Genomic DNA, 17,608 nt, shown 5'->3' with positions numbered 1-17,608 from the left:
CTTTTTATTTTATTTTTTGTGTTAGTGTAGTGTAGTGTTTTTAGGGTACAGTCGCACGGGCGGGGGTTCACAGTAGTTGCTCGCTGGCAGTTTGAGCTGTTGCAGAAAATTTGCCGCAGCTCAAACTTGCAGCCCGTTACTTGCTGTAAACCTCCGCCCATGTGAGTGTACCCTGTACATTCACATTGGGGGGGGGGGGGGGGGGGGAGGACGGACAGACGGACATCCAGCTGTTGCAAAACTACAACTCCCAGCATGCACTGACAGACTGTACATGCTGAGAGTTTTAGTTTTGCAACAGCTGTAGGCACACTGGTTATGTATCACTGAGTTTGTGACCTTACTCAGTGTTTCAAAACCAGTGTGCCTCCAGCTGTTGCAAAACTACAACTCCCAGCATGTACGGTGTAAGGTGACTGCTGGGAGTTGTAGTTTGCAACAGCTGGAGGCACACCGGTCGTGAAACACTGAGTTAGTTAAAAAAAAAATGAGTTTCACAACCAGTGTGCCTTCAGCTGTTGCAAAACTACAACTCTCAGCAGTCACCGACAGCCAATGGGCATGCTGGGAGTTGTAGTTATGCAACCAGCAGATGCACCACTACAACTCCCAGCATGCACTTTAGCTGTTTGTGCAAGCTGGGAGTTGTAGTTATACAACAGCTGAAGGTACACTTTTCCATAGAAAAAATGTGCCTCCAGCTGTTGCAAAACCATAAGTCCCAGCATGCCCATAAGGGAATGCTGGGAGTTGTGGTGGTCTGCCTCCTGCTGTTGCATAACTACAGCTCCCAGCATGCCCTTTTTGCATGCTGGGAGCTGTTGCTAAGCAACAGCAGGAGGCTGTCACTCACCTCCTGCTGCTGCTCAGGGAACAGGTCAGTCCCGCCGCCGCCGTCGCTCCTGGGGCCCCGATCCCAACAGGGACGCCTGGGTTCGGGGTCCCCAGCACCCGGGGTCGTCTTCCCGCACCCGCTCACGTCCTCCGGAAGAGGGGCGGAGCGGGTGCGGGAGTGACACCCGCAGCAGGCGCCCTGATTGGTCGGCCGGTAATCCGGCCGACGAATCAGGGCGATCGTGAGGTGGCACCAGTGCCACCTCACCCCTGCTGGCTCTGGCTGTTCGGGGCCTTCAGAGACGACTCCGATCAGCCATTAATTCCGGATCACCGGGTCACTGGAGACCCGATTAACCCGGAATCGCCGCAGATCGCTGGACTGAATTGTCCAGCGATCTGTGGCGATCGCCGACATGGGGAGGCATAATGACCCCCCTGGGCGATATGCCGGGATGCCTGCTGAATGACTCGGAGTGCAGGGCGTATCCATACGCCCTGCGTCCTTAAGAGGATATATATATATATATATATATATATATAATATCTTGTTCATCTTGGAAAAGCATAACCTTTCTAATATACTTCATAAATGTTTTTTCTTTTTTATAGAAATCATGGCTTTTAAATAAGACCACTAGGGGTCCCCATACCATCCAGAACATAATTCTGTCCGGCTGCAGCATCATCTTTGTCCCAAAGGAAGCACAGGCTGAAGAGCCCTGTGCGTGAAATGTATAAATAGCACAATCCATCATAACATTCTGTGTCGCACTATATGTTGCTGCCAAACAACACCATATTTTACAGATACTCTGTTTACACAATGGTCCTCATTTACTAAAATTGGAGTGTTAATTGTGGAGTGTTTTCAATATCACTCGTCTTTTTTTCAGGCCTATTTACTATTCTGTCGCACATGTCGGTTATTTTTCTGTTTCATGTTTTTTTTTGTGTTGCACTAGTCAATTGCGTTGCACAAATTCCGAGCTAAAGACATTAGTTGTGTGAGTCAAAACTTGTTTGTTTAAAAATGTTTTCATGAATCAAAAGTATTCATGTGTTATAATTTTTCAAACATTACAACAATTATCCTTGTTTATCAGCTTGGGTGTTAAATTGATTTAAACTTAATATTGCTAATGTGTTAAAAAGAAAAAAAAATTAAACATTAACTATCACAAAAGTGTTCAATATTTTATTCATAAAAGTGTTTAACTGTACAAAATTTTTTCAGGTTATAAAACAAGTTACTTTCACAAAAAACACAATGGCAAACAGTCCCTTGTTAGAAATCACTCCATTTTTGGAATTTCACTCAGCCTCTTGGCTGTCGGTTATTGTGTGAGGCAAACCCACACATTTTCTCAAGTCATTTTGGAAGTACTCAGAGTATTTTTTTGTTTTTGTCAGTAAAATGCCTATTTTTGCATAAAACATTTCAGAGAGAAAAAAAAAACACTCAGAGCGGTTTCTAAAGTGTCGGTTGTGCGGTGTAAAATTTGGTTGAATAAATAGTTGCACAGAGAAAAAGAGTCAGTTGGACTTTAGTAAATGAGGGCCAATGTGACATCCAAGAGAGCATGCCTTTATGGTATTTTGGGCCACAGTAAATAAAGTGAGATTTATACAGAGGTTCGGTAGATTCTTGTAGACTGCTATGGGTACTGTGTTAGAGCTTTGTATGACTTTGAATTTGTATGGATCCATAAGCCATATCGAGGTACCATGGCATCAGTGATCTTTTCAGGACCTTTGAGAATTCTACCAATAGATCCTAAAAAACCTACCATACTTACCTAAGATTGAAACGAACCATATGCTTGTGTTTATAATGGATACCTTGTGTTGCTTTAACTTGATATTCTTGTGTTTATAATGGATACCTTGTGTTGCTTTAACTTGATTTTTGTGGCCCTTTATAACTAAACTTTTTTAAAATAGTATTTCAGCAAAAGAAATTAGTGAAAATGTTAATCTGTAAAAAAAAAGCTTGTAAAATCATGGACACCATGACAAAAAAAATGATGTACCCCATTATAGAGGAGTCCATTGGGGGCTGTTGGAAGAACTGGAAATATTAGGGCAGATATAAAGCTAGCCTTAAACTATCATACTGCTTCAGAATTTATAGTTCTGATAAATGATTTGACATGAACTATTTAATACATTTATTAAAGTGTCATCTTGTAGTTGTGCAGAAACGTCTGTGTCTTTTGATACCCTGTAGTCTAGAGAAAATGATATGTAATGAACTTGAAGAGATCCTGTCAGCTGTAATTCACATTTCTAACTGCTGACCCTGTTAGATAGCTGTTAAGACATAGTACCTTTCATATATATCTCTCTGTGCTTCCCTAATAAATGCCAAGTGTCAAAAAGGCATTTCCAAGCCCCTGATGCCCATCCCTAACCCTGCTTGATTGAAAGTCAGCTGGAAACTGAGTTCTGTTTCCAGAAATGAGATTTGGAAACAGGGCCCAGCACTGGAAGGGATAGGTGTAGAAGAGAGGAGGTGTTCTAGCCCTTAGCACTACATGGGCTTTGACATGCCTTTTTGACATTTGGGACCAGGGAATAAAAACATTAAAGTTATAAACGCACAGACAGATATATGAAAGGTACCATGCGTCTCCTTGTCCTAACAGCTATCAAACAGTGTCAGCAGATAGGAATGTGAATTGAAGCTGACAAATTCCCTTTAACCTCTTGGGGACTCAGGGCATACCTGTACTTCCTGAGTCCCGCTCCCGCAATATAACGCTGGGTCACATGGTGACCCCGCATCATATCAGGTCGGTCCCAGCGTCTAACAGTAGCCGGGACCCGGGGCTAATAGCACGCGTCACCGATCGTGGTGACGCCTGCTATAAACCCTTTATACGTGGTGTTCAAAGTTGATCGCCACGTCTAAATTGTAAGAAAAAGCATTCCAGCAGTTCAGTCGGGCTGATTGGAACCACCGCAGTGAAATCTTTTTGGGTAAAATGACTGATGTCATTACAAAGTAGAATTGATGGCGCAAAAAATAAGCCATCATTTGGGTCTATAGATGCAAAATTGAAAGGGTTAGGATTTTTAAAAGGTGAGGAGGAAAAAACGAAAGTGCAAAAAGTGCAAAAAAAAAAACAAAAAAACGCTGAGTCCCCAAGGTGTGACTTTGACATATTGTTATTCATAAATTATAAGTAGCTATTTATTCCAGAGGCAGGAGAAGCTTCCATTGTTAATACAGTGGTGATCACAAGTTTGGGCACCCCAGGTAAAAATTTGTATTAATGTGCATAAAGAAGCCAAGGAAAGATGGAAAAATCTCTTCCAAAAGGCATCAAATTACAGATTAGACATTCTTATAATATGTCAACAAAAGTTAGATTTTATTTCCTTCATTTACACTTTCAAAATAACAGAAAACAAAAAAATGGCGTCTGCAAAAGTTTGGACACCCTGCAGAATTTATAGCATGCACTGCCCCCTTTGCAAAGCTGAGACCTGCCAGTGTCATGGATTGTTCTCAATCATCATCTGTGAAGACCAGGTGATGTCAATCTCAAAGGTTTTAAATGCCCAGACTCATCTGACCTTTCCCTAACAATCAGCACCATGGGTTCTTCTAAGGAGTTGTCTAGAAATCTGAAACTGAAAATAGTTGATGCTCACAAAGCTGGAGAAGGCTATAAGAAGATAGCAAAACGAGATGTCAATATCCTCTGTTCGGAATGTAATTAAAGGGGTTCTTCGGTGCTTAGACATCTTATCCCTTATCCAAAGGATAGGGGATAAGATGCCTGATCGCGGGAGTCTCGCCGCTGGGGACCCCTGTGATCTTCCACGCGGCACCCCGTTTGTAATCAGTCCCCGGAGCGTGTTCGCTCCGGGTCTGATTACTGTCGATCACGGGGCCGGCGGCGTGTGATATCACGCCTCCGCCCCCGTGTGACCTCAAACGGGGTGCTGCAAGCAAGATCACGGGGGTCCCCAGCGGCGGGACTCCCGCGATCAGAAATCTTATCCCCTATCCTTTGGATAGGGGATAAGATGTCTAAGCACCGGAGTACCCCTTTAAGAAATGGCAGTCATCAGGAACAGTGGAAGTTAAAGCAAGATCTGGAAGACCATGAAAAATATCAGACAGAACAGCTCGCAGGATTGTGAGAAAAACAATTCAAAACCCACATTTGACTGCACAATCCCTCCAGAAAGATCTGGCAGACACTGGACTTGTGGTACACTATTCCACTATAAAGAGATACTTGTACAAATATGGTCTTCATGGAAGAGTCATCAGCAGAAATTCTCTTCTACGTGCTCACCACAAAAATCAGCGTTTGAACTTTGCAAATGAACATGTAGACAAGCCTGATGCATCTTGGAAACAATTTCTGTGGACCGATGAGGTTAAAATTGAACTTTTTGGCCGGAATGAGCAAAGTTACGTTTGGAGAAGAAGGGGAACAGAATTTAATGAAAAGAACCTCTGTCCAACTGTTAAGCATGGGGGGGGGGGGGATCAATCATGCTTTGGGGTTGTAATGCAGCCAGTGACACAGGGAACATCTCAAGAGTAGAAGGAAAAATTGATTCAATAAAATTTCAGCAAATGATGCAATCTGTGAAAAAGCTGAAGTTAAAGAGAGGATGGCTTCTACAAATGGATAATGATCCTAAACACACCTCGAAATCCATGGGGGATTACATCAAGAGGCGTAAACTGAAGGTTTTGCCATGGCCTTCACAATCTCCTGACCTCAACATAATTGAAAATCTGTGGATAGACCTTAAAAGAACAGTGCATGACAGACAGCCCAGAAATATCAAAGAACTGGAAGACTTTTGTAAGGAAGAATGGGCAAAGATACCTTAAACAGGTATTGAAAGACTCTTGGCTGGCTACAAAAAGCATTTACAAGCTGTGATACTTGCCAAAGGGGTTAGTACAAGATATTAACTCTGCAGGGTGCCCAAACTTTTGCAGACACCATTTTTTTTTCTGTTATTTTGAAAGTGTAAATGATGGAAATAAAATCTAACTTTTGTTGAAATATTATAAGAATGTCTAATCTGTAATGCCTTTTGGAGATTTTTCCATCTTTCCTTGGCTTCTTTATGCACATTAATACAATATACCTGGGGTGCCCAAACTTTGGATCCCCACTGTATATATTTGTTATCTGCTATTAATTCAATGAGATGAATAATAAAATTAAGAAGGAGATCAGAGGTCCAAGGGCACAGTCCTTAAGTGAAAGCATGGAAGGATGCTGCTTATATGCCCTCATTTACTAACATGATTCCAACTCTTTTTGTCGGCTTTTGCGCCTAAATTCTGTGGCACGGAACGTGCGACAGAATGTGCGCCAGGAAAAAACCTGTCAGAATCCGAATCACTCAGAGTGAAAAAAAAAGACCTTAAAAAGGGGCTTGTTCCCGACATTTCAGCCAAAATCACTCGTCTTTTCCTAAAACCACTCGGAAATTCATGTGAATTATCTGGAAAGAAAACCTGACACTTTAAAGCATGTATAAAGTTTCATAAAGCGGAGTAAATTCTCTGGCTGTTTGCTCCTTTGCCTGCCTCGTCTTTTTCAAGCAATTTTTACTTGTAATTTTTTTTTTTCTTGCACAATTTTATTTTTAAGCAAGGTTTTAGCTTTTCCAAATTTTTTTTATTTTTGCCCTTTTGCAAGGTTACCACGAAAAAGAAAGATGCTGTAGGGAATTGTGAGAAACTAATTTAATTTTTTTGATAACAACATTTTTTTTTTATTTAGAAGCAAGGGACCATTATCAGGAGCGGGTGCAGAAAAATAAGGGAGCCGCAAAGAACATTGGAAGACAGGTAAAATAATCATTTTATGTGTTTTATTAATACATGATGTAATGTTGAATGAATGCTGCATGAATGATTGATGTGTTTGATAGATGTGTTTGATTTATGTATAACATGTCATGTTGGTAATTTTTATTGTATTTTTCATGTAGATATTTATAGTAAAATATGTGATTTTAATATATACTTATTGTTAATACATAAATTTTTATGTAATGTGTATTTTTTTGAAAATGTGTTTTACACTTGCGCTAACCCAGTGTTTCTGTTACCCCCCAAACCAGGGTGCCTCCAGCTGTTGCAAAAATACAACACCCAGCATGCCCTGACAGCCAAAGGCTGTCCTGGCATGCTGAGCATTGTAGTTTTGCAACAGCTGGAGGCACCCTGGTTCGTTGGCAAACAATGCACTAACCTATTTCTGGTTTTTCTATTTTAAATTTCCCTCTCTTTTCACTGAACTGGTTAGTAGGTTAATGAAATGCATAGTAAATTGCTGTAGGAATTTTTTTTATTGACAAAACCACAGACATAATTTGACAATTGCTCTTTCGAACATTTATGGCTTTCTCAATAAAAAAAAATGTCCCACGGCAATTTACTATGCATTTCATTAACCTACTAACCAGTTCAGTGAAAATAGAGGGAAATTTAAAAGAGAAAAAAACAGAAATAGGTTAGTGCATTGTTTGCCAATGAACCAGGGTGCCTCCAGCTGTTGCAAAACTACAACTCCCAGCATGCCTGGACAGCCTTTGGCTGTCAGGGCATTCTGGGTGTTGTAGTTTTGCAACAGCTGGAGGCACCCTGGTTTGTGGGGAAACAAACACTGGGTTAGCGCAAATGTAAAACTCGTATCTATCATATTTTACATTTTACAAAAAAATACACATTACATAAAAATGTATGTATTAACAATAAGTTTATATTAAAATCACATATTTTACTATAAATATCTACATGAAAAATACAATAAAAATAACCAACATGACATGTTCTACATAAATCACCCGTCAATCATACACATCGATCAAACACATCAATCATTCATGCAGCATTCCTTCATTCAACATTACATCATGTATTAATAAATCACATAAAATTAAACATTATCTTAACTGTCTTCCAATGTCCTGATCTCCGTGGGTCTCCGTGCACCCGCTCCCGATAATGGTCCCCTGCTTCTAGATGAAAAAGAATTTTGTTTTAACAAAAATAAAATTTGATAAAAATAGTGGTATGTGCAGCTCACGATTAATTAGCCGAGGTACTATAGAGCTAAACACCTACACCTTAGGTGAAATATATATTTGTAAAAAAAGGAAAAAAGAATTGTACCATAACTCAAGGCTAATATCAGATGTACTGATACATGATGAATAATTAAAGGAACCGTGCTTCAAATTTATGATGCAAGCAATATATATATATTTATTAAAATACATATAGCATAATATTGTGTAATAAAATCTCCTTTCACAGGGCCCCTGTGGGGAGATAAATGCAGTAAATGGTTACTAAAATATAAGACATAGAAAGCACCACTGTATGCAATAGACGGAAGTATAGTCTGTTAGTTCGGCATTTGGAGATAATGATGTGAACTTGGGTCCATATGTTGGACAACAGTATAATATAGTTTAGCTTTCTACCCTGTTTGCCGCAAGATCACAATGGGCCCATTGATTTCAATGGGCAAAAAATCACAATGTCATAGATCTAGCCCATTCATTCCTATACACCACCAACAGACCCTGGAGGCTGACATCATACTCAGTCTCCAATGGCATTCAGACCCAGCAAACTTAAAGTGTTCCTGTCGTCAACAAAAACTTTTTATATAATGTAGATAATACCATTATATGTATATTTGTAATATACATTGATAAAAAATTGTGTATATTTTTGGGTGAAAAAAATGCTCTCCCTGCAGATATTGTCTGTGTGTCTCTATGATGAGTCCAAAAACATGAAGTGAGAGTAGGACAAGCAGACTCCTGGCTTGTCAATAATCCTGATGTATGAGCCAGGAGCATGTTATAGAGCAGTGGTCTCCAACCTGCCGACCTCCCGATTTTGCAAAACTACAACTCCCAGCGTGCCCGGACAGCCTTTGGCTGTCCGGGCATGCTGGGAGTTGTAGTTTTGCAACATTTGGAGGTCCGCAGATTGGAGATCACTGTTATAGAGCCTCAGTGCACACTGTGCTGCTTTTTCTTAGTGCACAGAGCCCTGCTTGTCCACCCTCACTTCCTGTATTTGGACTCCTCATAGAGACACACAGGCAATAGCTGCAGAGACAAAAATATACACATTTTTTAACCAATGTATATTACAAATATTTATATAATGGTATTATCTACATTATATAAAAAGTTTTTGTTGACGACAGGTACACTTTAAAATGTTTAATTGGTTAATGTATTCATGGAAAGATTTATATATAAAGTACTGTATCCACACACTGTAACTCGGACCTGAGGAATTGAGGGCGCCCCTCAGAAATGAGTAGTCCTACGATGTGTTGACACTTTTTATGATTAGAAGTCGAATAAACCATGCGACAGAAATTACCTTGCGACATAATTTTTCCCTGCAACTAAAAATATCAAGAAAAGTGCGACAGATTAGTAAATACCAAGTTAAAAAAAGGTTGAAACCAGAAAAAAGAAACACAAACAGACAATCCACTCTTAGTAAATGAGGGCCATTGTCTTAGATAAAGGACTCTATGGGGGATAGCTGTCTATGTCCCGCATCAATATAGACCAAACTACAGAGGGTTAGGCTGGTCTATTGTGCACCTAATTTATCAAAAGTCGCACGGCTCTTGATAAATTCTGTGCACAGACTTCGTGATCTATGCTTTAGACTGTATTTAAAGGGGTACTCCGGTGAAAACCTTTTTTCTTTTAAATCAACTGGTGCCAGAAAGTTAAACAGATTTGTAAATTACTTCTATTAAAAAATCTTAATCCTTCCTGTACTTATTAGCTGCTGAATACTACAGAGGAAATTCTTTTCTTTTTGGAATTCTCTCTGATGACATCACGAGCACAGTGCTCTTTGCTGACATCATTATAATTATAATAACTCTTTATTTATTGTTGTCCTTAGTGGGATTTGAACCCAAGGCCCCAGAGCTGCAAGGCAGCAGTGCTAACCACTGAGTCACCATGCTGCCCTTAGCATACATCTGCTATGCACGGTTGCTACAATGGACAGAGATGTCAGCAGAGAGCACTGTGCTCATGATGTCATCAGTGTTCCAAAAAGAAAGGAATTTCCTCTGTAGCATTCAGCAGCTAATAAGTACTGGAAGGATTAAGATTTTTTAATAGAAATAATTTACAAATATGTTTAACTTTCTGGCACCAGTTGATTTAAAAGAAAAAAGGTTTTCACCGGAGTACCCCTTTAAACCTGCTCCAAAAAGGTCTCACATTTTGGCGTACTTTCAGCCGATTCGACTTGTCGCTGAAAATTAGCTTTTGATAAATTCAGCACCAATGCATTTTCCAATGCATTTCCGTCTAAAATAGACTTGCATGCATCATGTTCTAAAAATCCTCTAGAGCAAAAGTCGCAGAAAAGTCGCACACATTTAGACTGCGACTTTCTGTGCGACAAATTTAGACAGGAAAAACCAGTCTAAAGCCTTTGATAAAAATCCCCCTATGAGTTTATGGACCACGCATATGTGACTGCATCCCAAGGTTGTGATTGACCGCGCTCCTGCCTGTTTGCGATAATGACGGCGGCTTGTTTGCGATCACTTATATTGGCTTGTCAAATCATTGTCAGATTAATGAGCTGGGACCTCTGCGTGATATTGTTTTTCTTAACCTCAGATGTAATGAAATACCAGATTGCTGCTCCTGTTCCCTCTCTGTAGGCTGTAAGAATTCATTTGAAAAGTTTATGAAATTAGTCACATAATGATATTCGTTGTATTGTTTTTATTAGCTAGTATTTTCTAAGATGACTCCTAGAAATAAATAGAATATTGATCTTATCAGCTTCAGATATTAAAGAGTCAAGCTACTGCATTTTCAGTCACAGTGGTTATCCTGGAACGAAAGACCTTTGCAACTTGAGGCTGTTCTGTATTTCTTTTAGTTTTAACAATAACAAAATATCACAATGTACAGTGTTGCTCTTTGTAAATATATTTATTATGCATCAGGTCACTGACTTGTCAGTATCATAATTGATAACCGCTGCTGCCATTCCAACACTGCCATGCCCTGCTGCCCACCAATACCTGGTCTTTTTGCCAAACAAGGAAGTGCCCAATCAGTCAATCACTGACCACAATGGTCAATCACTGACCACAATGGTTTCCAGTCCAGTCCAGTGGACTGGACTGGAAACCATAGAATACAGGTGAATACAGTTGTTGTTTTTTTTCAGCCTAGCCTTAATGAATGTAGGTTGCCAGTCAAACCCTTTAACCCCTTATGGACTCAGGCCATTTGGGCCTTAAGGACTCAGACAATTTTATTTTTACATTTTCGTTTTTTCCTCCTCACTGTCCAAAAAATCATAACTTTTATATTTTCATCCACAGACTAGTATGAGAACTTGTTTTTTGCACAACCAGTTGTCCTTTGTAATGCCATCACTCACTTTACCATAAAATGTATGGTGCAGCCAAAAAAAAATACTATTTGTGTGGGGAAATTAGAAAGAAAACCGCAATTTTGCAAATTATGGAAGGTTTTGTTTGCACGCCGTACAACTAACGGTAAAAATTACTTGTTCTTTTCTATTACTTTTGCGTTTAAAAATAAACGCAAACTGTTAAATCAAATTAATACTTTTAAAAAACCCTATTTTGAAGACCTATAACTTTTCATTTTTCTGTATAAGCGGCGGTATAAGGGCTCATTTTTTGCGCCGTGATCTGCACTTTTTATTGATACCATATTTGCTTATATAAAACTTTTAATACAATTTTTATTAAAATCTTTGGGAATAAAATGTTATAAAAAAGCAGGTATTTTGGACTTTTAAATTTTTTTTTTTATGTTCACGCCTTTCACTGTACTGTATCATTAACATTTTATTTTAATAGTTGGGATATTTACGCATGCGGCAATACCAGATATGTATATAAAATATTTTTTTTACACTTTTTGGGGGTGAAATAGGGAAAAAGGGACAATTTACGTTTTTATTGGGGGAGGGTTTTTTTCTAATTTTTTTCTTTTTACTTTTTTTACTTTTTTTTTTAACTTTTATTTTTACTCTTTAATAGTCCCCATAGGGGACTATTTATAGCAATCATTCGATTTCTAATACTGTTCAGTGCTATGCATAGGACATAGCACTGATCAGTATTATCAGTCATCTTCTGCTCTGGTCTGCTCGATCTCAGACCAGAGCAGAAGACCCATGGAAGGCAGCAGAGGCAGGTGAGGGGACCTCCGGCTGCTATGCTGGATGATCGGATCGCCGCGGCAGCGCTGCGGGCGATCCGATCATCCATTCAAAATACCGCACTGACGCAGATGTTGTGATCTGTATTGATCACGGCATTTGAGGGGTTAATGGCGGTTATCCACGTGATCGCGGATATCCGCCATTACCAGTGGGTCCCTGGCTGCTATCAGCAGCCGGGACCTGCCACGCGTGACCCGAGCATCACTCCGATGCTCGCAGTTATGTATAGGACGTAATTGTACGTCCTGGTGTGTTAAGTACCAGCTCACCAGGACGTACATTTACGTCTGGCATCGTTAAGGGGTTAAGCAAACCTTTTGAAGAGGCTAAATATGACCGTCTAGGTTGATCTTGCTTTACAGTTTAACATTGCAGCTTATATTTCACTATCCCTGTATCCAACCAGTCATGCAGAAGCTGAATTTTGGATTGCTTAGTTTTTCACTAATAGATTTTAAAGAGCGGTGAAGTGATCTAGTATAGGGCAGGTGTTACAATCGGAAGACTGTCAAATGTTCCAGCGTTTCCTAATGTAGAGTGATCCAGAGCATTTACTCTATGTCTTGAAGAAGTCAAACTTACAAAGATTGCTTCATTTTACAAGCCTCCTATCTTTTGCCGCATACAACATTCCACATTTCACCAGGGCAGGTGCCTTCATAAATACTTCATTATAATAGCGCCATTACCATAATTTCATTCATTTAAAGTATACGGAGGTGTCACAGGTAATATTATTCTCTACAAATGATTAATTGCTTGATATTAAATGGCTAATTGGATGGGGCTTGTTTTTATTGGCATCAGTAAATGAAGCTGCAATGTTGAAAGAACAAGTCGTATTCACTCCAGGCATCCAGGCTCCATGTTGTGTGCCGTGCCAAGCATGCAAAGTGCTTTCTATAAACCTTAAGCATTCCCTTAATGGATACTTGGGTGCAGTATGTGGTATTTGGTTCTCCTTCCAGTTAAACAGCTTTAGAGAACAAAGTTTGCCTTTTTTTTGGGGGGGGGGGGGGGGTAAGTTTTTGACTGTACTTTTCTGTATCTACAGTTTTCCTGTAGCTGTCTAACTTTTAGGCTGTCACAGCGCTTGATTAATTTATATATATATTTATCTATCCATCTAGAAACTCAATGGGGGAGATTTATCAAAATCTGTGCAGAGGAAAAGTTGCCCAGTTGCCCATAGCAACCAATCATTTTTAAAAGGGCCTGTGCAAAATTAAAGAATCGATCTGATTGGTTGCTATGGGCAACTGGGCAACTTTTTCTCTGCACAGGTTTTGATAAATCTCACTCAATGTGTGTATATGTATATACAGCATCACTTCCAAACGGCTGAAGATATTTTGATTAAACTTGGTACACGTTACTCATACAGTCATGGCCTTAAATTTTGGCACCCCTGAAATTTTCCTCACAGAAAAGGATTGCAGTAGCACATGTTTTGCTATACATGTTTATTTCTTTTGTGTGTATTGGAACTAATCCAAAAAAGGGAGAAAAAAAAGCAAATTGGACATAATGTCACACCAAACTCCAAAAAATGGGCTGGACAAAATTATTGGCACCCTTTCAAAATTGTGGAAAAATAAATTATTTCAAGCATGTGATGCTCCTTTAAACTCACATGGGGCAAGTGACAGGTGTGGGCAATATAAAAATCACACCTGAAAGCAGATAAAAAGGAGATAAGTTCCCTTAGTCTTGGCATTGTGTGTCTGTGTGTGCCACACTAAGCATGGACAACAGAAAGAGGAGAAGAGAACCAAAATTGTGGAAAAATATCAACAATCTCAAATTTACAAGTCCATCTCCAGAGATCTAGATTTGCCTTTGTACACAGTGCGCTACATTATCAAGAAGTTTGCAACCCATGGCACTGTAGCTAATCTCCCTGGGTGTGGACGGAAGAGAAAAATCTATAAAAGGTGTCAATGCAAGATAGTCCGGATGGTGGATAAGCAGCCCCAAACAAGTTTCAAAGATATTCAAGCTGTCCTGCAGGCTCAGGGAGCATCAGTGTATGAGCGAACTATGTGTCCACATTTAAATAAAATGAAACGCTATGCAGGAGACCCAGGAGGATCCCACTGCTGACACATCATTCTACTGTTTACCGAAAATGGAATGATGCCTACAAAGAAAAGAACACAGTACCTACAGTGAACTATGGTGGAGGTTCAATGATGTTCTTGGGTTGTTTTGCTGCCTCTGGCACTGTGTGGCTTGAATGTGTGCAAGGCATCATAAATTCTGAAGATTACCAACGGATTTTGGGTTGCACTGTACAGCCCAGTGTCAGAAAGCTGGGTTTGCGTCCGAGATCTTGGGTCTTCCAGTAGGACAATGACTCCAAACATACGTTGAAAAGCACCCAGAAATGGATGGCAACAAAGCGCTGGAGAGTTCTGAAGGGGCCAGCAATGAGTTCAGATCTAAATCCCATTGAACACCTGTGGAGAGATCTTAAAATTGCTGTTGGGAAAAGGCACCCTTCCAATAAGAGACCTGGAGCAGTTTGCAAAGGAAAAGTGGTCCAACATTCCATCTGAGAGGTGTAAGAAGCTTATTGATGGTTATAGGAAGCGACTGATTTCAGTTATTTTTTCTAAAGGGTGTGCAACCAAATATTAAGTTGTCCAGACCCTTTTTGGAGTTTGGTGTGACATTATGTCAAATTTGCTTTTTTTTCCCTTCCTTTTTTGGTTTAGTTCCAATAAACACAAAGGGAATAAACATGTGTATAGCAAAATATGTGTTACTGCAATCCTTCTGTGAGAAATACTTCATTTTCTAGAAACATTTCAGGGGTGCCAACATTTATGGCCATGACTGTATGTCAACTAAAAATATAGAATTCTTAAATTAACCCTATGATTCCTTTGTGTGCTGCAGATCTGGAACAGCTCTTCTATCATAGAAGCTAATAGGACATCCATATGTCATAATGATAGTAAGCGTCCTCTGATTTGTTAAACAGGGCTGGGCTGCCAATTATGCAGTTCTGTGTTCTTGCAGACCTAGGAACCATAAGATTATTATCTTGGAGCTGTGTATTCTGAAAGTGTCTCTGAAACCTGCTGTAAAACATCACGGTGTATGAGGTAAAAGTAACATTTCGGGACAATAATATTCACACGGAGCAGATTTGTTGCCGAAATTTCTTTAGAATATGGCTGAACGCATGTGCACGTATTTCTGCCAGCCTTATTCTGATGAATCGAAATTTGTGCAACAAATCTTCCATGTGAATATACCCTTAGTATTACCTTCCTAAGAAGAACCAACATAACTTTTGTCATGTATGTGAATATTGCATTCTCTGCTTGTGGGCATTTTTCAGTTCTGGTGTACTGATGATAAAATGGATCTTAGTGTATTATCCAATGCAAACTTGTGTGTAAAATGTTATTTTCCATTGTTAGTTAAACCCTTGACCCTTGTTCATTGTTTGACATGTCTCACATACGTGAGGTTATGCAGGCACTTCTGATATTAAGTCACCATGTAGGAAGCATTAGTAACAATCCACCTGAATTATACCAAGTGTAGCCATTACGTGTTGATCATATGAATGTATGTGTTAAGATTGCTCCCAGCGCGCTGTTTCTAGCTGCTTTGTATAGAAGCATTAGATGATACAGTTACAGATTAGACCCAGATATTGAAAGTCATGACTCTGAGATTAAAAGTACAATTAATACATATTTGATTCATTTCTGTCTGTTCAATGTGTTATACGTTACAGATTTACCAAAGTATAATAATCATACTTCTAGACTACGACAAACCAGTCGAAGTCATAGAATCTGCAATTGGCCAAATGTAATTTGTCAGTATAATGAAGTGCTGCTGTTGCCATGGACAATTCACAGTATGACACTGAAAAAATAACCTTTCAAGTCATTTTAGAAGGTGACAAGTGGAAACTATGCCCTTCACTTCCACTTAACTCAGAATCACACATTTGTGTGCCACCCTGTGCCAGCTGCAAATGTTGTTAAATGGAGCTCTATCCTAATTCTGCCCATTACCAGTTTGACAAAAGTTTATGTGACATTAGTGAAGTCAGAAACTTTTTAAATTACTTCTCTTCAATATAGTTGGCAATTCGTGGTGTGTGTTTAACGTAATACCAACATGTTTTCTGTTCAGCATCTCCCAAATTTGTCAGCATGTCCAAATAGTATGGCAACAATCCACTAAGCGGAGGACATACTGAGAATTCCATTATGAATGTCTCTAGACATTTATTTCCTTATATACACTAACCTATTCAATAGCATTGTACTAAGATTCCTAACACTAACATCAATCCCTGTTCCCGAGGGGCACACAGTCTGACATATCCTATGTCAAGAATGCATACAGAAGATTATTAAATGGAATTAGTCGTCAAGATTATGCTTCCTCAAGGACAGCAGAATGTAATGACAGAGACCCTTACTCCGACACTGTGTCTGTCACTTTTTGTAGCAGTAGTTTCCATAACATTACCGTTCTGTAGGTGCAATTTAAGGCAAGCACACTAGTCCCCTCAGTGATGAGTGCATGGGCTATAGTCTGTGATATTAATGAGCTGCTGATGGATAGCTCTCTGACTATACTCCATGTAGGTAGGAAGCTGACAGTCAGTAGCTGGAGGACACAATTCATGATTTGCGCTGTAGCTGAAAAACAGTTGTCTCTATCACCACTTTCTGCTGCTTTCAGATAGGGACAAATAAATCTGGTAACAGATTACCTTTAATTAACCAGAGTTTTGTTGGAGTGTGGGATGAAATTGGTGCACCAGAAGAAAAGTTATGCAAACACAGGGAGAACGTGAACTCCATGCAAGTATTACTCTTGGTTGGATTGGAACGAAGTGTTGCAAGGCAACAGTGATGACAGGACAGCTCCAAGCTGGTGACTGTCCTAATTTAGACCCTGACATGCTTTCTTATCTACTCATGGCACTACTTAAGTGGGGAGCCTGGGATTAGCAAGAAGTCAGCAGTTTAGGTCCCATAAAATTGACTATTAATCTTAACTAAATTTTTTTAGATTTATTTCCTGCATTAGGTCTGAGTAGTTCTTAACACAACGCAAAAGCCCATTCACACTACTGTCAGAGGCTCCATTCAGAGCATCTGTCGGTGGTTCTATCAGATTTGATGGAAACAAAAAGTGCCTCATTCCTGCAAAATGAGGGGCACCATGACAAAACCTGATGGATCCCATTTTAAATTAATGGCGTCTATCGGGCACAGTTTTCATCTGATGTTTAACAGGTCTGTCAAAGTCATTATGATTTGTATTATAACAGAAGCAACGATAGCGGAGTGAAGAGAGCCTTACATATAGCTTTCATTCAAGGATCATAGTGTCAGCTCTTAAAGGGCATATGAAGAAGGATCCTCTTTCTCAAGGATAGATAGAACCATGAGACTCAACCTTTTTATGGGTTCTTCAGTATTGGAATGTAAGGGAGGGAGTGCTGTGTCCTGGTAA

General features: G+C 39.6%; 1 protein-coding gene across 10 annotated transcripts in view; it reads left to right on the top strand.

Moving 5' to 3' along the window:
- PTPRM (protein tyrosine phosphatase receptor type M) overlaps nt 1-17,608 on the top strand; it is an 898,578-nt gene that overhangs the window by 218,343 nt on the left and 662,627 nt on the right. The window lies entirely within an intron of this gene.

Source organism: Hyla sarda, chromosome 5 (genome assembly GCF_029499605.1).
Source record: "Hyla sarda isolate aHylSar1 chromosome 5, aHylSar1.hap1, whole genome shotgun sequence".
Classification (NCBI taxonomy): domain Eukaryota; kingdom Metazoa; phylum Chordata; class Amphibia; order Anura; family Hylidae; genus Hyla; species Hyla sarda.
The sequence above is the reverse complement of the archived record's forward strand: the minus strand, read 5'-3'. Positions and strand labels throughout refer to the sequence as shown.